The sequence below is a fragment of the Zalophus californianus genome, chromosome 4, assembly GCF_009762305.2.
Source record: "Zalophus californianus isolate mZalCal1 chromosome 4, mZalCal1.pri.v2, whole genome shotgun sequence".
Taxonomy (NCBI): Eukaryota; Metazoa; Chordata; class Mammalia; order Carnivora; family Otariidae; genus Zalophus; species Zalophus californianus.
In genome coordinates, this window is record NC_045598.1 from 153,109,618 (window position 1) to 153,137,501 (window position 27,884).

Sequence of the window (27,884 nt, forward strand, 5' to 3'; positions counted from 1 at the left end):
TAGAGTTTAGAGTACCATCTTGGGTGGTGTTCACTCACCAATTGGTCCTGTGAGGGGTATTTAATGCTTCATCCAGCCATAACCTGGAAAGTCAGCTCATAAAATTCCAGCTGTCCTGATACAATGGAAGAGATGCTCTTATTCTTGCATATTTGCATATTCTGTGCAAGAGATGAGGCTTTATTCAGGCTCATCCTTCTGCAGGTCCTTTAGTTGTGAATGACCCAAAGCCCAGGTCACAGTCCTAGCATCACTCTGGAGGGCCTAGACTTCCATGGCAAGAGGGCTGTTCCCAAGGTTGGCTGCAGAGCTGTTATCAGAGGGCCTTCTGAGCAGAACCAGAGATGTCAAATACTGCACATCTTTCTGCCTTGTTTTCTTTTTAGGGTAAACTCACTTCTGCCTGCAGGTAAAGGAAAAAAATAACCAATTGACATGTCACTGACCCCAAAAGGGCAAACTCTGAAATCTCCATGTAACAAAAAGAATCTAGGCTAGAAAGAAATGACTGACTTTTGCAAAGATCTGCACTGACAGTATAGTCCATGTATTAAAAAAAAATTTAGGATACTCCATACAAGAATTTGAGGAATTTGAAACCCATCAAATCATTCTCACCAGATGCCTGTTTTTCTTAATAATATCATAATATTTCAAAGTAAATTGGCTGACTTTCTTACCTCCAACTGCTCAGATACAATGAAAAAAGAACCTCTCTTCCTCTCTTTTATTTTTGGAAAGTGTTTTTATCAAAGTCTACATTCAGCATGACATTGCCGACATGATTCCTCCTCTGGCTTGTCATTGTCTCAGCACTTCTTTATACTTTCAACATTAATAATAAAATAATAGAACTAATAGTAATAGCTATTATTTCTTTATCAATTTGTATGAACCATCGCTTTGCTGAGAATTTTATATGCATCATTTAATTTAATCTTCACAATGGTAAGTAAGCAAATAGGTTAATACCAAGTGTTTACCATGAATGATGGTGAATGTTATGTGTCAACCTGACTGGGCCACGGGAGGCCCAGATATCTTGTGAAATATTACTTCTGGGTGTGTCTGTGAGAGTTTCTGGGAGAGATTAACAATTGAATTGGTGGACATAGTAAAGCAGATTGCTCTCCCCAGTGTGGGTGGGTATCATTCAATCCTTTGAGGGCCTGAATAGAACAAAAAAGTAGAAGAAAATGGAATTTACAAAAGTCAGTCATTTCTTTTTTTTTTTAAAGATTTATTTATTTATTTATTTGAGAGAGAGAGCATGAGTAGGGGGAGGGGCAGAGGGAGAGGGAGAAGCAGACTCCCCGCTAAGCAGGGAGCCTGACGCGGGGCTCGATTCCAGGACCCTGGGATCATGACCTGAGCCGAAGGCAGACGCTCAACTGACTGAGCCACCCAGGTGCCCCGTCAGTTGTTTCTTTTTTAGCCTAGATTCTTTTTTGCTACATGCAGGTTTCAAACTCCTCAGACTCTTCCATTTTGCATCTGGACTATTGTATTAACTTCTAAGGTGGTGACAGTTTTCTTTCTCCCCGATCTGTCCTTCAGAGATATTCAAGTTACAATCTTCTTTCCCTTTAATCTGTCAATGGTTTACTGCTGCCTATAGAGTGAATTCCAAACTTAGCATGGCACTGGAAGTCCACCAACATTTGCATGGCCCCGATTCCCATCAATTTCTACCACTCACTCTAGGCTGTAACCACGTTATGGGCATATCTTATCTCCACTGCATTCTTTGGTGCCTATGGCCATGTGCATGTGCTACCTGGGTCACTTCTTCCCATGCCTACCCGCCATTACCACTCATTCCTAGACCTCTAGCTCTCATTTGGATTGCTGCAGCCGCCTTCCAACTGGTCTTCCTTCCTCTACCTCTTTCTCTGTTCCAATTCATTTCTTACTTGGTAGCCAGAGAAATCTTTCTAAAATTCAGAGCTGAGCATGGCATGCCCATGCTTAAGGCCTCTCAATATTCTCCCATTGCCAAAGGGATCAAGCCTAAATTCCTTCAAAGGGCCCTTCATGACCTGTCCTAGCTTACTTCTCCAGTCTTCATCTCTCACTAAACTCTGAAATGGGCCCTTTCACAGAAAAGGGCCTTTGCACCGAAAAGCCCCTTTGCCCAGAATATTCTGTTTCAGTCCTCACTTGGCCAATGCCTTCTTAACCTTCAGGCCTCAGTTGGGATGTCTTCTCCTCTGGAACACCATCCTTGACTCTTGCCCCTACTAATGTCTTCCAGGCTTGGAAGCATATTGTGCCATCCACTGTATCCTAGCCCAATGTGTTAATTACTCACTTTGTCCTTGCCTCACTATGAGGTCACAGCCTGGTTCTTGTCAGCTTGTAGCACTGGACTATGCATTCCCTAACTGGCAGGACTGTCGTCTTATTCACTATTGTTCCCCAATGCCTGTCACATAATAGGAATTCAATAAACATCCAGCGAAGAAAGTGAACACATAAACAAATGAATGAATATCTGGAATGCCTTCCCTGTCTTCACTTCTTGATGAAATCCTTGCTTTGCTTCAAAAATTGGCTCCCACTTCAGTTATCCTCTAGTGCTGAGCTTGCCCTGTCCCCTCGGTGGAATTAGTATCTCTGGGCTCTCCTGGAAATGTACTCTAATATAGATAATATATTTAGCAAGTCTTCAAATACAGCCTTGCTAAATTGTAAGCTCATTGGGGGTAGGGATGATATTTTTGCCCACTTCAAGCTTAGCCCCTGGTATAGGGCCTGACAGTTCATTCACATCAGTTGAGACTTTTCATTAGGGTCCTATCATTACAAATGGGGAAAAAATAGACGATATAAAAAAAAAAGAAAAAAATTAAGGAAAGATGTAGCCTTGTGATGAAACAGTGCACCCCCCCCCACACACCCCAAATAAAACCCAGTGCTCTGTTCTTGGAGCTCTCTGCTTCCTCCACCCGGGCACCTGGGGCACCTTGTATCAAGAGCATCATCTTTCTTCCCTACCTTCTCTTTACTGACTCCTCCACAATAAACCGGCGGCCCAGCACATGCCTAGCCATTTAGAAAGCAAATTGTTTTTTTCCAACTTGTTAGCATTCATTGTTGAGTAGAAACTATATGCAAGCAGGTGGCAAGTGCTCAGAGGGCTAAACCTTGATATCATGTGACCCATCAGTCTGGGGCTCAACCATACGAGAAGGTGTCTCTTTAAAAGGACCCAGATCACTCCTTCACCTGACTCTGTGTCCGTCCAGTCTACACCTTCCATACAGCTGAGAATCTCCTTTCTTTGGCCACCCAAAAGCCAGTGTGGATTCTATCTCACCCTAGCATTCACTTTCCACTTATTTATCATACCACTCTGTCTGCTTAGAAAATTCCCCTCAGTTGATGCATTTTGTTGTTGTTGTTGTTGCTGCTTCTGGGAGCTCTTAAATCCTCATTAATTAATGTATTTTTTCCTCACAGCTCAGTTTCTTTCAGTCACTTCCTTTTCCTCTTCTCTCCTGTACTCTCACTGATCCAGCCTTCCAGGTCTTCTGCAGGTGGTTCCTCATGCCTCTTAGACTGTTTTCCCCTCAGTTTACTTCAACACACATTTACTGGGGTAGGCATTTGGTAGGTACTGGGGATAAAGATAAATAACAAAGAGTGCTTGCCCTTGAAGGAATTATCCAAGACATACAGAAAGAAAGAAAGAAAGAAAGAAAGAAAGAAAGAAAGAAAGAAAGAAAGAAAGAAAGAAAGAAAGAAAGAAAGAAAGAAAAGAAAGAAAGAAAACATGGAGCAATTACATGATAACAGAAGTTTCTATGGGACTGTCTTAGTTTTCTTCTCCAAGAAAAAACCTTGTGATAAAGATTTGAGTGCCATTCATTTATTTGAGAGGTGATCCAATGAAGCAAAATGAGGGAGTGAGAGAGTGAAACAGAGAAAGAGAAAAAGCCAATCGAGAGTGTATTAAAAAGTAGGGAAAGACTGGGGGCAATAGGGGCTCAGACCTCCTTGGAACCCTCTGAGACATGGTGGAGAGCACCCTTCAGAATTGTCCTGTTGTAAAGTAAGGAAGCTGGGGTGTTCATCAGTGAATTCCTGCCTCTCAATGGTTAACGGTTGTGTCTGGGACATTAACTTCCTGGCACTTTGGCCTACTCCATGGGGGGATGATGTGCTCCTGTGGTCAGAGAAAGCCCTCAAGTCAAGAGAAACAGATGTTTGAGAAATGAGGCCATAGACATGCGCAGGAATTACCGAATCTCCAGGCAGCTTCTGGGGGAGTCCCAGGAGATACGAGTGAGGCACCAACCACATCTGTTACACGGACACAGAAATACGTGTGTAGGGAGAGAATATTGGAGGTCAGGAAAATCTCCATACAGGTGCTGTCTTAGCAAGGTTTGAAGGTGGAAAAGTTTTCCAAGTGGACTAGTAGGGAAAGTGTTTTAGACCAAGAAGATATTATGCATGAGGGCCTGGAGATGTGAATTAGTATGCTCCTGTGGGATACCTGGGTACAGATGAGCCAGGGTTGGTGCTGAGGCAACAAGGGGCAAGGTGAGAATGGAGGGATTGGATAAGCATTTGCATCACATCTTTTCAATGCCAAGAGAAAAAACCCCACAACAAAATGGTGGAAAAAATTTTGTTAGTGTTGGCCATATGACATGGTTGTGTATTGTGGGGATAATTGGGTGGACAAGCAAGGAGGTCCAACCATAGACCTAGGCTATCCTCCAGATCTATGGAACATATTTTAAACTCTCTACACATTTTAGCTTCTGGTGTCCTGTTTTCCTTTGGCTTGTTTACGCACTTTGATGGAGGGAGAGATTTCCTTTTCCTGAACTTCTCAATTTTACCCTAGTCATTAGCAAAGTCATGTGGAATAAAGATCTCAAGGAAAATGTGACATTTTCATCTCTTATGAGGAAGTGTAATTTGGGGCTCAAGGAGATCCGAGCTTGTGTTATTGACAGAAGAAATATGACCCTTGCAGGGGAAAACAGAATATGGATTGGGATATTCTTACTTCAAACATACACCACTGTGTTTAAATAAATAAATAACCCAGAAATATCGACCATGGGGAAAGCACAACTAACAAATTATGATGATCATATTCCACCTATGCATTTCATCTCTGTTTGAGGTGTTTGTCTCTCTGAGAGGTTCACATAAGCAAGGCTTTTGCTGTGCTCTGTGAGTTACCACTAAGCCTTAGCAGCAGCCTTTGATGATCTTCTTTGTCCATTATATTGTGTTTTATTTCAACAGCAAAGAAAAAAAGAGAAAAAGTCAGTGACATAAACAATGGGCATTTGGGGGGGGTGTTCTTGTTTATTTAATTTCCTTTTTTAAAAGAAGGCAGCTGGGGTTGGGGAAGGGAAAGGAGAGCAAGACTATTTAAGAACTAATTATAGCATAAAAATCATCCAAGATCTCTGATCCAGCCTGTCAAAGTCCCAGCTTTACCCTTATGCATGAGTCAGAGGCACCCAGGGGTCAAGCTTGTGACTACCAAGAGCCCTTATTACATTTGGTTGTTTCTGTGGAATCTTAGAATGTAGTTAGTGTCCATCCCACCCCATAACATAGGGCAGGGTTTCTCAATCTCAGCACTATTGACATTTTGAGCCGGATCATTCTTTGCTGTGGGCTTTGTCCTTGCATTATAGGATTTTTATCAGCATCCCTGGCTTTCATCCAATACACAGATGCTAGTAGACTACTCCTCTCCCAAGATCTGACAATCAAAAATGTCTGAAGACTTTGCCAAATGTCCCCTGGGGGATAAAACGGTCCCCGTTTGAGAACCACTGACATAGGGTCACACGATCTTGCTATAGAACAAAATTATTCCAAAAAAAAAAAAAAATCTAAGTGGGTCTTTCTGTTTTTTTTCCCAAAAGAAAAAAAAAAAAAAAGAAACAGGTCTTCACCTTTCCTTCTTTTAGTCTGTAGTTGCTTTTCTAACTTCCAGAGTCTTTTTATTGCCTGAAAATACACATTCCCCTGTAAGAGTTTATTTGATTTTCTCAGTCCTCTCAGGCACACCATGCTTGCCAAACAAAAGCCCTGTGGCTTGGGAACATTAGGTGAACTGATAATCAAACATTTTCAGACACTGAAAGGCAAAAGAACTTTTAAATGTCCTTTTGATTAAAAATACTCTGTTGTAAATAATGTTATTTTTAATTTCCAGAAAAACCATCAAGGTTATAATCTCCTTGAAGGCAGGCGCTGTGTTCTTGTGCCTCTGAGTATAACTGTATAATTGTCCACAAAGCTTGGCATACAGTAGGTGCTCAATAAATGTATAATAATGAACTGTTTAATTAAAATTGTCATCTAGTAGTGAGACTTCTGGCAGCCTTAGTCATAGTTAGTCCAGAAGCAAGTGAACAGAATTTTCGGTAGGTATCTTTATTGGAGTGAGTCACTAGTGAAGAAATAAGTATCACAAAAATGCACATACTCTTCTCAGTTTGGATCTGTTCAGTAAATATTTATTGAGTGCTTGGTGCAGTGTGGCTGGGACACGAAGGTAAAAAAGATGCAGTCCCTCCTCTTGAGGCACTTCAAGTCACTTAAAGGCAGAGCGGTGGATAATTTCAATACAATGTGGGACATCCTAAGATAAAGGGGTTTTACCAGTGCTGTGGGAGTCCAGTCAAGGGCCACCAACCTGGTCTTTGCTAGTAGGAGAGAGGAACAAGGTTGGAAAGTGTGATATGTGGGCTGAGTGTGAAGGGACAACCAGAAGTTGGTCATGTGAAGGGAGGTGGTCAGTGAAGGGGTAGAATGATGGCAATGGTCACCCATGCAGAGGAATGGCATAAACAGAACTCCAGAGGCAAGTCCTGGGAAGATATCGGAGGCAAATTACGTATGATCTGATGTTGATGGGGCTGGGATGGATTGGAGGTGAGTCTGGGGAGATGGAGAGGCCAGGTCATAGAGGACCTGGAGTGGGAGCCCTCTTGTGCATGGGGAGGGCAATGTCTCAAGCACAGGGTGAGGCAGTCTGATTTTTGTCTTGCTGCAGGATCAAGCATGGATTTAAAGAACAGAGGCCATTTCATAATGGATAAACTTATTAAATCACTAGGATGCACACCTGAACTAATAGGATACTGTATGTCAGTTATACTGCAATTAAAGAAAAAAACAAATAAAATAGGAATATTTTTTTAAAAAAGAGCAAAGGCCAGATGAGAGACTAATATGACACTCAAGGGAAGAGGTGGTCTAGGTGATGGAAGGAGGGAAGGTACAGAGTCAAGAAATGGGACAGGATGTCCCCAAAAAAGACTGAACTATAGGTAGTGACCTTCTGAGCCATCCACAAAGCCATTGGAAAGTCCTAGAATCAAGCAGGGATTCAGTTCACCCCTAAGATTTGTGCAGCTTTGGCAGGAGTATAAATAGAGGTGCCCCTCTGCTCTTCCCAACCCCAGCCCTGTTCCATTCTGAGTTGGGGGCTTGCTCTTCTGCCTGTGTGACCTCAGCCTGTACAGCCAAGCTCTGTCCTCACCCCTTCAACCATAGGCGACTTGGCTACTCCTAAGAGTGCACATGCCAGTAACACTGTCCACCTTCTAGAGGACAGATACATGAAAGAGGCTCTGGAAGGGGGCTCAGGACCACGTGGGTAGGGACTTCCAGGGTCCTAGGTATCCAGAACATGGTTCCGAAAGAGGAGGCATGTATTCCCTATGGGGCTCTACACTTGGCCCCATGGACTCCTTGCCCCTTGGGAAGGAACATGTTTATAAGAGGGCCAGAGCAGGGTCCTCTAAAAGATGGGCCCCAGGATAGAAATCCTGATGGGTTGTGCCTAAGGGCAGAAATGGCAAGGATTGGGATGGAGGAAAAGACTGAGTTAGGACCTTTGTATTCAACAAGGGGTGTGTGTGTGTGTGTGTGTGTGTGTGTGTGTGTGTGTGTGTGTGTGTTTCTCTGTATGTTTTAGGCAGGTGGGTGGCAGTGATGGCAGATAGAGGGTAAAGAAGAAGAACCACCCTTAATACAACTCTATTGCCTTAGAATCAAATGAAACTGATGGATACTGCTCTAACAGATTGATCTTCTCGTTTTCCCTGGTAACCTTTAGTTTCTACCAAATTTAAAGACAAGCAAGCAGAGTGGGAGATGTTGGGAGATTACACACTGAGAAGTTGTAGCTGGCAGCAAAAAAGAGGCGAGTCTCCAAATAGAAAAGCACATCAGTTGGGAGTCATTTAGTGTCGGGGAAAATAACCCTACATGCTTCAAAAACTCCTTGGGACAGGAGTCCATTACTGCATGGAACAATGATGAAAGTGCTTTTAGAAGTTTCCATTTTTGGGAAAAAGTATTTGCTTTCAGTTGTCTAAAAAATGCATTAATTTAGAGCTCCTTCTTCTCCAGAAGTTTGGGATAAGTTGGGTATTGCTGTAGTTCCCGTTTAATCTGCGACTTTCTGTTGGCTCTCCTCTGGACCAGAACAACCTGATCAAGTTTTGCTGTTGTTCCTCCTCCTCTTCTCCTTCCTGGTGAATTCTGCCTGTTCCTGCACAGAACTGCATCGCAGGACCCATTTGCTGGTCAGGCAGCATAAAGTTAGCTCCACTAATCTAAGTCTAAAAATGAAGTGACAGTTCTGCCATTTATGCCGTAATCCACAGTCACATCATTAAGTTGTTTATCATAGCCTCAGATGGGACTTTTAATTCTCTTACAACAGTTGACAAATGGCAGGAACAGACATGCTCACTCACTGGAGCTACTTCAGCAGAAGCAGGAGAGATGAATGAGGATAATGGATTATAGCAAAGAAGGTCCATTCATTCCCCCTTCTCCCCAACTCTCAACCCTGGAACACCTGGGCCACCACTCTGGGGTCTTGGTGCCACTTGCCAAGAGCTGGATCATAGCATGGCTCCAAGAGGGACATGAATCTCTGAGAGAGCCCTCATGTGGCCTTTATGAGCTCATCTCATCTCAAGTAGATTCCTACTACTTCTCTGCTCTCAAGTCCTCTCCTTTGAAGGTCAGCCCTAAAACCTTGACTGGAGATGGTGGCCCCACCTCATGCTGACTCGATGCTTAGCCTCTTTCTCATGAACAAAAAGGCATGAGTAGGCTAGCCTGGAAACCCAACCATTGTTAATAGTATAGCTCTTAGAGTCAGGGGATTCTAAATGGCAAACAACTGTCTTACAAACAAGCTTGAATAAGTTGGGGCCATCTTGTTTGTACATGTGTGTGCATTTTGTACCTACATCTTCCCAAAACTGGCTCTGGGGCCAGTCCTGATCTGAAGGGGTGGGTAAGATACAGGGATGATGGTGATGGTGGCGGTGGTAGGAGGAGAATAAGAGCTAATATGTTCTCCAACCCTACTCTGTAGTACCAGTGCTTGACAATGACTGTGCCTTATAATGTCTATGACTATTCTGTGAGGTAGGGATTACTAACCCCCTTTTAGAGGTAGGAAGCTGGGCTGGAATTCTCTAACTTTCCTGAGGTCATAAAGATGGGATGTCACAGAGCCAGGGATTCTAACCCAGCCCATGCTCTTAATGAACATCAGGCAACATATCCTACAAGGCACCTGGCACTTACACTTTGTACTTGGGGGTTCAGCCTCACTCAGTTTTCCTAGGGTCCAGCTCTGATCTTGTCCTTTCATTCTAAAAACTATGTTCTGCTTTGTTCCCAGTAACCAGTCTCCTTGTCTTAGGGCCATTTCTGGCCACTGTATCCTTATCAAATTCCCCTGCATTGAGTGCCTGTCATACCCAGGATCTCTACTTTCCCAGGACAAAATATTTGCCTTGATCTTTCTAGCACTGCCTATGAGTCTGAGATTCTGGGTGGGTTTCCCAGTACCTTCTAGATTTATGGATAACTGCTATTTTCTTGTTGCTCCTGACAGAACATCCTGTTGCTGACCACCAGCTTAAATGAGCCACACTGCCTCTCTCTGACTTCCATACACTCCTATATTCTAGGCCCACTTATAAGCTTTTGACATCCTTGGTCACTACATAATACTTCCTCAACTTTTGCCATCTATTCCCTAGGTTTAAACCATCCCCAGGTAACACTAAAGCATTTGTAAGAGGACTATAAGCAAACCTGAATTTTCCCCCAGAGGGGCGCCAGGGAGCCTGGACCACACACGGCTGCTGTAATAACCAGGGTCATAACCCAGTCTTCCCTTAGTGGTCTGCCTTTTGGAAGCTCTGTCCACCCACTGGATTGGCTAGTAATAATTTTGCCCAGCCTTTTATGCCCCCTCTCATCACTATCACTGACCCCAGGGGCTCATTTGGAAGCTTTCTCAAGTGTATTTTCCATTATTGATTAAACATATAAAGAGGGGGGCTTTATTCATTAATTCTCTCCTGGACTTATTTGTAAGAAAAGCAGTCAGAGCAAGCAAAGAATATAATACCCAGTGGTCCTGCCAGCTTCCATCTGTGGGCAACAAAAGAAGACCAAAGAGTATGGAGCCGGAGGGTCTCCCATCTTTCCTGGAGCAGTCTGGTAGATGTGGTAATCCCTGTGGCAACTTCTGGTGAGGCATCAGGGTAGGGGAAAATGATAGTGAAAAGAATCATATATGAAGAACTGTAGGTTGGATGTCAGGACAAATTTTGGAGAAAATTGAGAGTTCGATGCCACAGAGTAGCTGTGAAGTGAAAGAACTGGAAATAAGTGAAAAATTGAATGGGCATTGTGTTGCTTAGGATTAGAAATTGGATCCCTATCTCAGAGAGGCACAGTAAAGACTAGTGTGCTTTTAAAAATTGCTTTTAGTTTCTGAAGTACATTTTCTTTTGAATGTGATTTTGAAAAGATACTAGGCTATGTGGGACCCTAGAGCCATAAAAAACCTATTTGGACATTGTTCCAAACCACGGAAGAAAACATAATAGTTTTGCAAATCATTTGACATCATAGAAAGGCACTGTTTCCATCTGGAGATAAAGTTTACCCTAATTCCACCATGTTTTCCAATGTCACAGTTCTTCACATCTGGGAATCCATCCCATTTTCTTCCTTGGCTCCCTATATCTCTGGTTCAAATGAAACATGGACAGTTACCTATAGCAAATACTCTGAGCAACTCCACAAAGTCTCATTGCCAGGAAAGCCCAACGGCCCAAAAGGAGAAAGATGAGGCAATACACTCAGTATAATTTAGGCATACTCATTGCCCAGTGCCTTCTTGTTCTCTTGACAAATGACCTGGGTTTATTTTCAAGAGTGGGATAGGCAAACTCAGTTGGGAATGCAACGTGGCTAAAGCAGGAAAGCATGAGTTGGAAGTCTGGGACTCTTACCAATTTCTTACCCTGTGGTGCTAATTCCATCACTAATATTAATGAGATATGGGGCAGTTGAAATCCTGAATTGCATCTCCAAGATCAGAAAAGGAGCCATACAATGAAATATCTGTCAAATACTTTGAGATACTTAGAAGCACAGAATGTTAGAGCTGAAAGTCATAGGTATCTATGAGAATGTGGAAATAGGCCATTTTCATTAAAAACAAGACAAAGCACTACAAGTTACTGAGCCTGAAGTGGTTTGAGATCTATGTATACTAGATCAAGCAATATGTGCCCGAACTATCACAGGGCCTTTCGAGTCTCATAATGAAAAGATGAGCTCATCCTTACTGAGTAGAAGTAAACAAAGCACGTTTCTAAATACCAACACCATCCCTTTATGCTCAGCACCTAAACTGAAGGCTTTGGATAACCATTTCATGCTTTTCTCCATTTTGTCTTAGCAGGAAACCTGTCTCTCACTTCCCTTTCCTGGTTTTGGTCTGTCTAGGGCTTTGTCAATGAACAAGAAGCTCTTTCAAAATATTGGACATTGATACAGAATTTTCAGAAAATTTGGTGGTGGTGACAGCAGAGGTTTTAATCTGTCATAAAAACAGACAGCGCAGCTAGATAGCAGAACTGAGAAACCCATGGACGCCATTTAAACAAAACTAGGTAACAAGTTATCCTCACCAACCCCCAAATACAAGCAGATGAAGACAAACCATTAATAGCCACAAAATCTGCATGGTAGCAGGATCTGTACGGGAGGAAGGAGAGAGAATCAACTGGGCAGGGTTTGATAAACCAGAGAACAGGGGCACCTGGGTGGTTCAGTCGGTTAAGCATCTGCCTTCGGCTCAGGTCATGATCCCAAGGTCCTGGGATCAAACCCCATGTTGGGCTCCCTGCTCCACGGGGAGCCTGCTTCTCCCTCTCCCTTTGCCTCTCCCCCTGCTTGTGCTCTCTCTAGGTATCTCTGTCACTATCTGTCTCTATCAAATAAATAAATAAAATATTTTAAAAAGAGAATAGACAACAGGTATACATTGGAAAGCATAGTGGGCCAATTTGAGGAGGGCAGCTGAAACTGGAAGAGTGTCGATTTTTCCAACACCAGGTGAAGAAAAGAGTCCATGATAAGAATGACTGAAGAGGCTGGATCTGTCTCACCCTTTGAATTCTCAAAAGCAACCCAGAGCTCCCTTCCACAACAGAGTCCCACAGCTAGGAAAAACTTCTGGGAATGGAATAAAAATTGATCAGGACATAGACAATAAAAGGATGAGAAAAAAAGTCAGTCCCATGTGGAGGGAAAGAACTGAGTTCCAAAGTGTCAGAAAACAAGCTCATGTATGTATTAACACTGCACAACAACAGAAGAAGGAGCAGAAAACTTTCCTGAACCTCATTCCCTGCCTTGTTCTAGGAACAAGGCTCTAGGCTCAGGAAAACTAATGTCACATAAAAATAAGCAAAACTTAAAGCCCATACAAAGTTACTATTTAAAAGCAGAAGACAATGAAAATAATATCCCTACAAATAATAAAAACCTTGGAAAAATGTGTTCATAAGACAGATCAAAATTGTAACTTATTACCTCAAAATGAAGCAAAACACATTAAGTAATTGAAGACCCGAAAGAACAACACAAGTCAGAAATAGGAAAGACTCAGGGGCATCTGGCCGGCTCAGTCAGTGAAGCACACAACTCTTGATCTCAGGGTTGTTAAGTTTGAGCCCCACACTGGGTGTAGAAATTGCTTAAGAATAAATTCTTAAAAAAAAAAAAAGAAATAGGAAAAACTCATAAGTGAGCTGACAGAACTCAGGAAAGATGTAAAAATAAAAGAAAAAAATTATTTCGGAAACAAAGACTAAACTATAAGGAATAATGAGAGCAAAATGCACAACAATTAATGCCTTAAAAATCAAAGTGAAAAGAAGCATGGACTCTGAGAAACAAACTGAGGGTTTTAGAGGGGAGGAGGGTTGGGGGAGCCCGGTGATGGGTATTAAGGAGGGCACATATTGCATGGAGCACTGGGTGTTATATGAAAACAATGATTCATGGAACACTACATCAAAAACTAATGATGTACTGTATGGGGACTAACATAACATAATAAAAAAAAGAGGTAAAATTTTAAAATAAAAAAATAAAGACTGAGATAAAAAGAAATTGGGAAAAAAGATCATTGAAGATAGGCAAAGAAAGTCCAATATACAGATAATAGAAATTCTTGAAGGTGAAAATTAAAGAGAATAGAAAAAATTACTAACATGTATAATTCAAGAAAACATTCCTGAAAAAAACAAAATCATATGTATTGAAAAAGCACATCGCTCTTCTGCTTCAGGCCAAGATGGAATAACAGGGAACGGATTTACTCTCCAGTATGAAACAACTTAAAAAAATGGACAAAATGTATGAAATAAGGGCTTCAAGGCACTGGACATCAAGTAATGAAGGGCAGTGATTCCTGAGATATAGAAAACAGTTGAGGTCAGCACTATGATTGTCCCAACTTGCTACCTTGTGATAGTTTCCAGATTGTGGTACAAGAAAGGAAATCTGGCAGGAGGAATCTGGCAGATTCTTCAAGTTGAGAAGACAAAGTTATGAGTCCAGGAAGACCAAAAGAAGCTAGAGTTAGCAAAAAGAAATACTGAGAAAGAACCCAGAGATCTGATGAGGGTCATGTAGGGCATTGAGCAAAATATTGATCAGTGATATCCAAGGCTGGGAAAGAACCACATGAGAGGATTGGAGGAAACAATACCTGATGTTCACACAGGCCTGGGAATAATGCCTGCAAAGAGGAAGGATCCAGACGAGGAGAATAATCAATCAGTAGAAACCAACCCAGAACCAACAGATGTTAGAATTAACATCTATTAATTAACGGACAAGGACATTAAACAACTTTTATAACTATGTTCTATATGTTTTATTTTATTTCTTTTAAGATTTTATTTATTTAATTGACAGAGAGAGACACAGCGAGAGAGGGAACACAAACAGGGGGAGTGGGAGAGGGAGAAGCAGGCCTCCCGCAGAGCAGGGAGCCCGATGCAGGGCTCCATCCCAGGACCCTGGGATCATGACCTGAGCTGAAGGCAGACACTTAACGACTGAGCCACCCAGGCGCCCCTATGTTCTATATGTTTTAAACTTTAATAGAAACATGGGAAATATGAGAGATCTGATCTGAACTTCTAGAGATAAAAACTACAATGTCTAAGATTAAGAATACAGTGGATGAGATGACTGGCATTGCACACACACACACAACACACACACACACACACAAAAGATGAGTTGAACTTGAAAACGTAACTATCTAAATGAAACAGAGAGAAAAAACAATTTTAAAAAGTTAGCAGAGCTAACTTTTTAAGCTCTAAGACAATTTCAATAGGCTAATAGACATGTAATTGGAGTCTCTGAAGGAGAGGGAGGAGAGAGGGGTTGAAAATTATTTGAAGAAATAATGTCCAAGATTTTCCAAACTTGATGAAAACTATAAACTCACAGATCCAAGAAGCTCAATGGATCCCAAGTATAAGAAACATGAAGAAAACTCCATGAAGTCACATCAAAATCAAATTGGTCAAGACCACTGATAAAGACAAAACCATAAAATCAGCCAGAGATAAAGGGCACTTAACATACAAAGGAATAAGATAAGGATAACAGATTTCTTTTTGGGAGCAATGCAAGTAAGAAGGTCACATCAATCTAGACTTCTACATCCACCAAAAACATCTTTCCAAAAAAGTGTGAAATAAAGACTTTTTTAGACATAAAAAGCTAAAAGAATTCATCACCAGCAGACCTGCATTGTTAGAAATGTTATAGGACATCTAAGGCAGAATAAAAATGGTACCAGATGGAAATGCAGTTCTACACAAAGGAACGAAGAACACCGAAAATGGTAAGTACATGTGTAGAGTGTAAAATTTTTTTATTATTTAAATTTCATCAAAAAATAACTGTCTGTTTAAGCAAAAATAATAGCAATGTATTTTAGGATTTATAATATATGTAAAACTAAATGAATGGCAACAATAGCATTAAAGTCCAGAAAGGGAGAAAAAGAAGCAAAGCTCTTATAATATACATTAAATGCTATAATGTCACTTGAGGGTAGACTATGATAACTTAAAGATATAAATTATAAGCCCTAAAGCAACCACTAAGTAATAGTCATAGCTGATAAGTCAACAAAGAAGATAAAATAAAATCATACAAAATATTAAATTAATCCAAAAAGAAGGCAGAAATAGAGAAAAATGGAACAAAATACAGATGACGCGAGTAGAAAACAAATAAAATGATAGATTTAAACCTACTCATATCTATAATCACATTAAATGTAAATGGTGTTAACACCCTCAGTTAAAAGGCAGAGGTTATCAGAATGGATTAAAAAGGCAAATAGGTTAAAAGTAAAAGAATGAAAAAAGATATAATAATAGTAATCATAAGAAAGCTTAACTTCTGTGAATCAAAGGACAAGACCAACAGAGTGAAAAGGCAACCTACATAATAGGAGAAAATATTTGCAAACCATATATCTGATAAGTGGTTAATGTACAGAATATATAAAGACCTCCCACAACTCAATAACAAAAAAAAACCCAACCTGATGAAAAATGAGCAAAGAACTTGAATAAACATTTCTCCAAAGAACATATATGAATGGCAAATAAATACGTGAAAAGATGTTCAACATCACTAATCATTAGGGAAATGCAAATCAAAATCCCAATGAGATACTACTACCTTATACCCATTAGGATGGCTCCTATCAAACAAACAAACAAAAAACCCCAGGAAAGTAACAAGTGTTGGTGAGGATGTAGAAAAATTGGAACCCTCCCTTGTGCACTGCTGGTGTGAATGTAAAATGGGACAACCACTATGGAAAACAGAATAGTGGCTTCTCAAAAAATAGAACATGGAATTATCATATGATCCAAAAATTCCTTTTTCTAGGTATATATTCAAAAGGTCTCAAAGAGATATTTAGACACCCATGTTCAGAGCAGCATTATTTACAAGAGCCAAAAGATGGAAGCAACCTAAGTGTCCACTGACAGATGTTTGGATAAACAAAATCTTATACATATAAAGATGACTGGACAAACAAATTTATATACATACAATGGAATATTAGTCAACCTTAAAAAGTAAGGACATTATGACACACTCTACAACATGGATGAACCTTAAAGACATTAAGAAAAGTGAAATAAGCCAGTCACAAGAAGACAAATATTGTATGATTTCTCGTATATGAGGTACCTAGAGCAGTCAAATTAATAGACAGAAAGTAGAATGGTAATTTCCAGGTGGAAGGGGGAAGGAAGAATGGGGAGTTTGTTTAATGGAAATAGATTCAGTTTTGCAAGATGAAAAGAGTTTTGGAGATTAGTTGTACAACAATGGTGCATGTCCTTAATACCACTGAACTGTGTATTAAAAATAATTAATGTGGTAAATTTCATATTATGTATATTTTATCACAATTAAAAATAATAAAAAAGGAAGCTAGAGTTGGTATATTAATATTACACAAAGTAGATTTCAGAGCAAATAATATCACCAGAGAGAAACAAGGCTATCTTATAACATCTAAGTGGTCAATTCATCAGGAGAAAAAAGCATACCATGTACCTGGGAATATTGACCCGCATGACCCATTCCATGATATATCTCTATAAAATCATGAGACTTTAAAGAACAAGAAAAAAATATTTCAGGGAATAGAAAACAAGAACGTGTAGCATATAATAGAAAAAAATTAAATTATCATCAGACTTTGATAGTGCCACTTTATGCCAGAAGAAAATAGAGTAACATGTGTAAGATAATCAAGAAAAGGAAATGTGAGCCAAGATTTTGCATTCAGCAAAGCTTACTCTCAGTTGCAAAGGGTACATATTGCTATCAACATGTGACAATTTAGGGAAACTGGTCCCATAGACCTCCCTGAAGGGTCTATAAGAGAACAAACTCTGAACTATCAAAATAACAAGAAAGATGTTTGTAGGGAGCATTAAGTATATACGGTAGTCCTTCTTATCCACAGAGGACATGTTCCAAGACCCCCAGTGACGCCTGAAACTGAGGATGGTACCAAACCCTGTATATGCTATGGTTTTTCCTATTCATACCTATGATAAATTTTAATTTATAAATTAGGCAAGTAGGTGATTAACAACAATAATAAAATAGACCAATTATAACAATACACTGCAATAAAACTTATGTGCATGTGGTCTCTGTCTCAAAATATCTTCTTGTACTGTACTCACCCTTCTTGTGATGACATAAGATGATAAAATACCTATGTGACGAGATGCAGTGAAGGGAATGACGTGGGCATAGTGACCACAGTGTTGGATTACTACTGACTTGCTGACAATACATCAGAAGAAGGATCGTTTGCTTCCAGACCCAGGTTTACCATGGGTAACCAGAACTGTGGAAAGTGAAACTGCAGATAAAAGGGGATGACTGTAATTACATGTCACCCCAAGACTAAATGAAGGCCAGGCGTGAGAGGAAAGTATTTAATAGCTCTGTGCTCTGACAACGTAGATACAGCACAACTATTTTTTTAGTGGTGGGGGGGGATGGAGAGATCATATACAGAACATTTCAAAATGTTTTTGGTCATCATAATGATGGTAAGATTGGTATTGTGATTCTGAGGCTGCTGTGTATGAAATATGGGATAAAATAAATAAGTAATTGTGGGATATTCTCATTCTATCATTCCATGTCCTTGAGAATCAGGACTCTTGGCGTGAAAGAAAAGAGATACAGATTTAAGAAGTTAATAAAAGCTCTGTAATTCAGTGTTCTCTCTCTCTCTTTCCTCTCCTCCCCCTCGCTTTCTGTATTTGATGGTTTTATGTATATATATATATATATATATATATATATATATATAGAGAGAGAGAGAGAGAGAGAGAGAGAGAGAGAGAGAGAGAGAGAACTATTTTATATATATTTAACTAATCCTGAGGACAACACCAAATGGCTGCCTAACTCACTAAATGTATCTACCATAAAGTGGTTATGGCTGGTAATAGTGTCAGGTGTTATTTTTCCCATGATTGTCAGTACTTTAACAGGAATGTTCTAGACACTCAACGCCCTTGATCTAAGTAATTGCCTTCTGTGGTGGGCATTCATATTGGTCTGTACGACATTCATTCTCCCTTGTCAACCAAGTGCCAATTTTATGCTAGCATCAAGTGGTTACGTGCGAGGCACATAGGCTGGGATTCTCTCTCCCTCACCCTCCACCTTGCTCTCGCACACACAGTCTCTCTCTCCATGGGCTTTCTTGTATTCACTTCTCCCTGCATGTCTGACTCATTCTTTTCGCCCTGCAGTTCAATTTCATTAGTTTTTTCCATGCATATGGCAGAAAATGCCTTTACCAGACCTTCCAAATTTACATGTGGCATACGGACTAGCTGTTTCTGAACTACAATTCTAGGATCCTCTGGTTCAGTGGCTCAGCTTCGGTTAGGTACATTCCCCTGATCCAATCAGTTGGGTCTGGGAGAGGGCTGTGTAGCACCAACATGACAGGAACTGCTGGAGCCACCCCTGCGAGTGAGTGGGCTGGGTATAGCAGTCAGGGAAGTGCAGGGACAAGGGCAGACACCCCAAGAAGGTGTCCACTACAAGCCTGACTATAGGTGACCCATTCAGGATTCCCACAGCTATATTCCCAGGGTCATGATCTTATCGAGGCCAGGGCCCAGAAGGGTTGCTGACTAACACAGACACTGCAGAAGGACCTCCACATTTAGGTAGACACGTTGGATATCATATCCATCAGTGCCACATTCCAAGTCTTTCCAGCTCTGTTTTCTGGGCAGTTGGATTTTATTTTCTGGCATACCCTGAGGTTGGATGGCACCATGTGAGCAGCTCTGGCCCAATAGGCTATGAGCATTTATGAGAGGCCTTCCAAGATGGTCCTTTCCCTTTGGCGTGAACATTGGCAATGTTTGAGACTGTGGTTGTTCCATCATTTGGATCCTGGCATGGATATTACAGTGCAAAGGACCTGTAGTGGATATGTAATATAAGCAGAAACGAGTCGTTGAGATTTGGGGCTGTTTGTTTAGTGCAGCATGCCTAGTTTACTGACAGATACCATGTGAACTGGGCTGGGATCAGCATCATTTCTGGAAAAAAAGTCTCTTAAAGTCTCTAATTCATAGTACTAAGTCTGTCACACAGACTCTTCTCCCCTCCTCTGTTCTGAGTCTCCCATGTATTTTTTATCCTTACCTCAGAAGTAAAAGTGCTATTTCTTCGTAGCGATACCACCAAGGAATAACACACTTGAGGGCTTCTTTCTTGCTTGGACGGGGGTGATGTCTTGTGGTGTGCACACATGGACAGTTTGGTCAGGGGAGTTGGGCATTCGATCCAACTCAAAAAGAGCTGTCCTTTATTGAGACTTAGCCTGGTTTTTTAGAAGGACAGGGCCCCAAGCAGGGGATACAGCACAACCAGATAAGGCTCCTGAGGCTCTCCCTCTTCCTGCAAAAGTCACAGAAGAGAGGTTTAGGAGTCTAGAAAGCCAAGCTAAAAGCCATGGGTGCTCCAGCCCACATGCAGATCCCAAATGTGGGAATGCGATGTGATGATTTTATGAAATATAAAAGTCAAATGAATTTTTCATGAAGAAGTTATCTTCCCAAAATGCAATAATGGAAAATTCCTTTCAAGAACTGGTGTTTAGACCTCACAAAAATGCGCAGCAAATTGCATTGTGATTTATTTGTCAATGTTTTTATAGGTTAGGCGTTACTTTCTACCCCACAGCTGGAGTCAATTTTTAATATTTAAAAGTGGAAAGAAAGCAAAACCTAAACACATCCAGAGCTGTCTGTTTTAGATTGAGCTTTTCCCAAACAGTGCTGTGGAGAACTGAACCCTGAGCGTGGTCGGTCAGCAGCCAGCTGGCACTTACTTCCCTGCAACATAGAATTAAAGTATCTGCGACCGGGCAGATTACACAGAAGACCTTCTAAATTGTAGTTGGTGGGTCTGGTGTTTATAACCACTTTCAAATGCATGTAGCCTGTCTGCCCTTTTGACTGAAGAAGGAAAGAGTCTTTCTGCTTTTTATTCTGGGTTCCCCTTCATGCTCAGAGCTCAAGGTGCCGTGAACGTAATTTTCAAGTCCAGTGGTTTCTGGCCCCCTTTGATGGCTGGGTTAGCAGGGATCCCACAAGACAGTCTCCTTGGTGATTTCCAGGACTCCAATCAACTACAGAGAAGCAGCCTGGCCTCTCTAGACTTTTGACTTCTGCGGAGTGTGGGAAACAACTCAGGGCCCATCTTCCTGGGCCTACAGGTGAAAGCACGAGGCTGGCCTCAATACTTACCTGGCAGGGGAGATACCATGACCACTGCAAGAATTCAAATCCCAAAAGAGATCAAGCCTTAAAGCTTAATCCCATTACTCATTCCAGTCTCCAGGCTCAAAAAGGGGCCTCGTGATATCTGGTGACAAAGAATTCACAAAGCAAACCTGGGTCTGGGCTTTTGGGAACAGCACAGCCTGGTGTTCTCAGAAGCACAGCATTCATACCTCAGTGCGTGGCACATCATATTTCAGGCTCAATTGCAGCCCCCATTGTTGGAGCCTTCAGGCTGGCACCAGTTGCTGTTAAGGCTGCCATGTGTGTGCTTACCAACAAAGGATTCTGTAACACACAACATCTGGAGTGAGGAAAAACAGCCCTAATTGTGACAGGAGTGATCCCTTTGGGTAAGCGTTGATACCCTTCCGATGGAGGGGGTATTTCTCTTTGCCCTCTCCCTCATGCTCCCTCCTGATCATTCTATAGCCAAGGCCCACAGGAGGAGTTGACCCATTTCCAGATGTGTGCGTTGGTCCAGCTAAATCAGCCAGTGGAGGACTCTTGGGGCTGCTGACGACAGCCCCCAGTCAGGCTTTGAGAAGCACCAACCACTCCACTGAGACAAGCTTTGGGTTACAAGGAGCCCCAGCAAACCATGGAAAAGTCAAATGTGGCAGCATTTTAGACTCAGCTTCAGCTACCATGGCCTTTTCCCAGGAACCGTACTCAGGGTCTTCAATAGGATCACCAGCATCAAGAGAACCCTTTCAATAAATCCCCAAATTCACAGCATCAGCAAATGAAGGGGCTGGGGAAGAACAACGATTATTACCCGTCACAAAAGGATTTCTCGCCTCGCAAAAGGATTTGCCATGGATTTCCTTTTAAAAGTGCACACCCCAAGAGCACTTATCATACGATTCGATTTAGTGTACAAACCTTCAAGAACACACCCAATGCATAGAGTCTGGTGTATGGGCAATTGGAACTAATGTGCAGTGGAGCTGCCCACCAGCAGGGGGAGCTCTTCCCCTGGTTCAGGCAACCTTCAACAGGTCTCCAAATCATCCACCCTTTACCCAATAAAAAACTCACTAGGGCTTACAGTGCGGGGAGTCACTGTCCAAGAGAACACAGATACCCAGTGGGTCTGTGATTTATCCTGAGGGCAATGGGGAGCCACGGAAAGATTCTCAGAGATCTGTGAAATTGTACTGAATTATCCTGTCTCTTTTGCTCAATATCTCTGACATCTTTGGGGAACACATTTGCAAGAATGGTGTTCCCCGCATTTTCAACTCCTCTTAAAATGCTTTACTGTGATGACCTACGAATCTTTTTCGGGGACCAAGGGCAGGTTCAAGTTTAAGGGTGTTTCTCAGGAAGCGGAAAACTTTGTTTTGTTTTGTTGGGAGCGAGGGGAAAGATAGGTAAGGTTTAGGAGAACTGGAGGGACGTGGAGGCAGAAAGGCTATTGTTTTATGCTCCAGTGGCGCTCCAAACCTTGAAGCAAGCAGCTTGGCACTGAAAATGGTGCTGTCTGAAAGTTAATGGGCAAGACATTCTGAGAAATGGGTTGCGGAGATAAGCATCAGGAGGAAACTGCACTGTTTGAAGTTTGCCTGCATCCAGGAAACCAAGAAAAGCAGAGCCACCCATTAGCTGGACTGCAACGCACACACGCACACGCTCTTGGAATCCAAACACTGTCCAGAGACAAACATCTCACAGAAGCAAATGAAGAATGACTTTTGAGCGGGGGAAAAAAAAAAAGAGCTGGGGAAATGGTATTTCCTTCCCGTGCTGGGGAACAGTCACGATATTCTTGGAGAGAGACGTGAGTGAGCTCCGGGGGGCAAGAACTGGGCACCGTCCCTTTATTCCTGCTGAATGTTGATAATAAAAGCAAATGTCTTGACTTCAGAGAGCTCTAAAAGGCCTAGGCACCCAAGGGGAAGTGATGAAAATGAGAAATGAGTGTTGTCTTAAATACTTTATACCAGAATTAGGCCACTGTGATCTCCTTTCAGAATGAGGGCAATGGCTTTCGCACCTCTGGTCTTGATTACCTCTCCAATTTACCCTCCCTAGTGCTGCCAGGAGGATCTCTCTAAATCGGATCCTGCTTAGAATCCTTCAGTGTCTCCCCACTGCCCTCAGGATAAGGGCCCACCTCAGATTTAAGTAATGAGGCCCTCCACACTCTTGTGGAGGTTACCTCTGAATCTCATCTCTTGCCCTTTCAGGAGATCTTGTAGCTCCCTGAACAGGCCATGTTTTCAGTGGCATAGGAAAGGTAAATGGTGCTGGGGCATTGTAATGTACCCTGGTCCTTTCTCCTGACATAGGCTAGAAGTTGTCCAGACTCACATCTCTTAGGGGCCCCCACAGACTGGGCATGTGCTCTCTTCTGTTCCCCTTTGCTCTGCTCCCTATAGTTTCCACTCTCCCTCTGGATCTTTGCACACACCCAGGCTCTCTTTACACATCTCCCACTTCTGTTTTACCCTTAAAATGTTGAATTCAACATTCTTTCATTAGAGAAGCCTTTCCAAGATTCAAAGGGACCCCCGTGATATCTCCCTCCCATGTCACCCTTTGTTTATCCCTGCTGTACCTTTTGCACGCTGTAATTACCTGATGACCTGTCCATTGTCCCCTCTAGACTGTGAGCTCCACGGAAATGCAAGCTTTCCCCTGCTATGTTCCCATGCCTAGGCTGTCATCCTGTAGGAGCTCAAATAATATTTTCTCAGTGAAAACATTCCTTTCCCCCAGACTGTCAAAAGAGTACCTTGGCTTTTTGGGCCAACTTCCTCTGATCAAATAAGATCTATCATTAATGATGCCACAGTTTGGCCTGTGAATGGTACATCCACTGACAGATGGATCTGACTGCTCTGTTTGTGCTGTAAGGAATATCCCTCCTTCCTCAAGAACTCTCTCTTGCAGGCACTTCCCTTACCTTAATATTTTATTATGTGGCCGTTTTTCAGGGTTATACGGGCATCATCTCTGTTTCACCGAATGTCAGAGTTGAGTAGTCAAGGCTAGTGGGGGGCATTCCAGCAATTAGAAAGCTTTGTTAACAGGCCATCAGGGCTAAGGCTATGTGGTTACGTGCTCTCAACTCTACTTTCATACAAAAGGACCTGTAAGGAACTAGAAATCAGGAATTGCTAAAACATTTTCCAGGACTATCGGAGCATCATGAAAATAAACATTCCATTGACTTTCTTACACCCTGCCCATCCATAGGAACGGAGTTCTGCAGGATAGTGAATCACCAGGTCAACGTGTGATCTCATCACTCTGATAGTCTCCTATTGTCTGACTCCTGGAGCTAGAGAAGCCTGCAGGATACATCCAAGCGGAGTATTAAGTTTCACTAAATACCCCATCTCCAACCCGAGTGGACACCAGAGAGATTTTACATTGACTCTAATGAATGCTCAGCACTGGACGATGCTCTTGGAGGCTGAAGAGTTGCTTACCGGGAGTTTAAGGCCCACACATATTGCATCTTAGGCCCTGACTCCTATCGCCAGTGCTAGGGTCAATGACTTCAGTGAGAAGGAGGCAGTGTTTCTTTTTTAAACTAGGCATTTTATATATATATATATATATATATATATATATATATATATACATATACATATATGGTAAGAACACAGACTCATGCTCGGCTGCCTGCCACCACTTAGTGATTCGGTGGACCTTGGGAGGAGTCACTTAACTTCTCTGTGCCCCAGTGTCCTCATCTGTAGAATGGGGACAGTAACAATATCTGTCTATTGTCTGTCTCAGGGTTGTTGAGAGGAATAAATGAGCTAATGAGGTGCATACAACAGTGCCTAACACAAGGTAAGTATCACAATAAATGTGAGCTATAATTAGGATTATAACAAGAAGGGTGAACAGACTTTATCTCTTTGGGTTGCCTTAAAGATGCCCACCTCTACTTCCCCTGCTGTGTTGACAACATATCTTGTGTCAGTATTGTACATTTCATCAGGATGTTGGCTGTTTTACCCCTGGCATGCTGGTTGTAGAAGAGATCTAGAAATGAAGTGGTTTTGCTGGTCTGATCAGGCTGGAGTGAGCTGTGGGAAGAGGCTTTCAGAATGTGGCCCTGTGGTTTCAGGACAAGGGAGCCACGGGCGAGGTCTGTTGCTTCTCGGATCAAGCAATAGAGCATTCTGAACTCCAGCCAGTCCCAAGGACTTGGTGATCTCAGCTTGGTCCTTGCTGCCAGCTTGAGTCCTCTGTAAACTGGATCTGGCTTTGCAGATGCCATGCAATCTCCTTAGTGGAGCCAGTTAGGCTGGATTCTGGGTGGCAAAGGTCCTTCTGGGGAGGCTCGTGCAAAAGTGTTCCTTCCCACAGGCTGTTTGAAGGCAGGTTGGCCCAGAAAGAGATGTTCTTAGAAAAGAACAAAGGAGAGTGGTTTGGAAGGAATTCAGAACCCCTTTTAGAGTCGGCAGGCCCCTTGTGGGAGAACACCAAAATGAGCTTGGACAAGGGTACCTCAGTGGGAAGATGGGAGGAGACACACAGGTTTGGGATCTTCATTGGAGCTAGCCCTAACAGGACTTGTGATGGATTGGATGGGGTGGGGGGAGAGAGAAAGGCTTTAAGGCTTTTTCTTAGAGTGACTGAGTGTCTGCACACTTCCTTTCCAGGCTAAGCTAGGCTGGTTGTGACAGGCCTGCTGGTCCTTCCTCCATCATCTTGCTCATCACACTCCCCTCCCCGGAGGTCAGGACAGTCCCACTGTCCTTTGGAGGAACCAGGGTGATGAGGGGGCACTTGGAAGTACCTTTCCTGGATGAAGTCTGTTTCCATCCAGCAAAATCTCTGGGCATCTAGCTGATTCACCACAAGGGTTGCTGGAATGACATCCATCCCTTCCCAGATGTAGGGCAAAGGCCACTTACAGGAGGGGACCATCAGCCCTTTCTGCCTCCCACAGAGTGTCCTGCGGGGCAGTTTTAGCAACTGGGTTAAAGAGGAAAAAGAGTACGATGCTTCCGCCCGAATTACTATCAGAATCATGGCTAAGCCCAGGCTGTGCCGGAGAGGCTCCTGCCTTCACTTAGCCCCCTCTCTTCCCTGTGTCTGCCCCCTCAGCCAGCACCTCAGCAAACCAAGGATACTCTGAAGGTCTAATTTGCAGAAAATCCTTTTGGATCTGAAAAGAGTTAGCGATCTGTTTCTAGAAAGCTCCTACATAATTCCCCCCACCTCTCTCTCTCTCTCACTCTCTCTCTCTCTCACACACACACGCACACACACACACAAACACACATTTTATTTACAGTCTGGGAAAGACCCATACATTCTGAATATATACTCCACCCTCCTCACAAATTACTGTAAAATTCTAAAAACCTACACATGCTTGTAAATAGATCACCCTTAAATGGAGCAGGATCTCTGAATATCCCATGAGTCATGCAGCTAAAATGTCCCCCAGGGAGCCTGAGTTGGCAGCACACATTTTCCTATAAAAAATTGACTTCAGAGCTTTCCATGGCACCCAGCTCTATGCCAGGAAGAGCCCATCTGTGTTTAGCCGGGAAGCTATCAGTCAGGAAACGTGTGAGACCAGATGTTATGCCCCTCACCTGGTGGAAAGGCTCCCCCAGGAAGTCACTTAGAACAATGAGGACAGAGTCATGCTGCCCGAGTAGAAAGAGCAGGAGACAAGGAACGGGGGCTCGGGTTCCGGTAGAGGCTCTGTCCTCACTGTGTTCCCCTAGGAAATGTGCTTCCCTCCATTGGGCCTTTGTCACCTTATCTCTGAAAGGAAAGAGATGGACCAGATTAAATTAAACAGTGTCCAAGCTGGATATGTGCTGTGGGAATGAAAAATATTTTTAAAAACCCAAATTCAGCTTCAGTCCTCAAAGAGCGTAGAGTCTTGTGGATGGATAACTATGGCACTTCATGGTTAGGACTTGGGGCCCCCAAGAAGGCTGAGAGCCACCCTTTCACATTTAAGAGACTGATATTCTGTGTCTCCCTGACTAGAGCAGCCTACGGATGGGGTGAATGGAAGTCTTAACCCCACAGAAATGTCACAACCAAGAGAGGAGCTCACCACTGGCCACTGCTAAACCATGGAGCCTCTAAATTCACCCACCCCACCAGATACTAGGAAAGTGCTGATGGGGACAGGAAAGGAGTACAGAAAAGCTCAGATGGGGCCCTGGCCTGAGCTGTCCCCCATTGCTCCTCTCTGTGTCTCAGGCAAGCCAAGCAGACCTTAGCAGAGGAGCTGGAAGCGGAGAGAAATCTCCTTAATGAGTTGGTGGGTGTCACTTTGTCTGCTGAAGGGCTACTGGGGGAGGCAGCCAGCCTGGGTTCCGGAAGGTATCTCTAGCCCGTCTGGAGCCTGGTTAGTAGGATAAGCACTGTTTTCCATGGGGCCCCAGGCAGCCTCAGGTTGAAGGGTGCTCTTGGTGGTTCCTACCTGCTGGTGCTGGGTCTCACACAAGGCCCTTCTCCCTCCTACTCACCTGCTTCTTCCACATCTGCACAACTCAGCAACCATGGCTATCTACTAATTCCCACTTGGAGGAAACAGATGGGGCTTGATAGCCACTGACCGCCAAAACTCCTTCTGGGCCCACCTTGAAGCCTCTGCACCCCTACTTCTGTCCCTCACCCTGGGCCTCGTGAGGTCTGCCAGCCTCTTTTCCCAGAGGTGAAGCAAGAGCCCTCTTCCTTTTTCCTCTCTGGTTTCTACTTCCTTAACCTGCCTCTCTCCAAAGGCAGCAGGCCCAGGTCTCTTTTTTCTATTTTTCCAAGCTAAAATGTGTGACTATCACTCATGAACTCCATGACTGGGATTTTTCTAGCTCTTAGGCTGGTTAGTTACCATTTGCTCGCACCCCCAAGCCGGCTCTTCCTTACTCTGAGCCTCAGGGGACTGACCACCCCCCCCAAGTGGACTACATCTCCCAGAATCCCTTGTAATTGGTTCCGATGGGGTTTAGCCAATGGGAGGCACCCGGAAGAGGTTGGAGGCTGGGAGGAAAGATCGGTCAGGGTATTTCTCACCTGTTCCCTGTGCTCTCTCTGCATTGGTCGAGTCTCTGGCTTTTGTTGAGTCCTTCCCTGACTCAGGTTTCCACCAGGCAGACCCTACGG

General features: G+C 42.9%; 1 long non-coding RNA gene across 1 annotated transcript; it reads right to left on the minus strand.

Annotated features, from left to right (window-relative positions):
• On the minus strand, positions 1–27,884 carry LOC113939493. Its single transcript, XR_003525265.1, has 3 exons — positions 27,795–27,884; positions 19,645–19,899; positions 1–403 (listed from the first exon to the last, which is right to left on the minus strand). It is a non-coding gene; the product is annotated as an uncharacterized LOC113939493 (long non-coding RNA).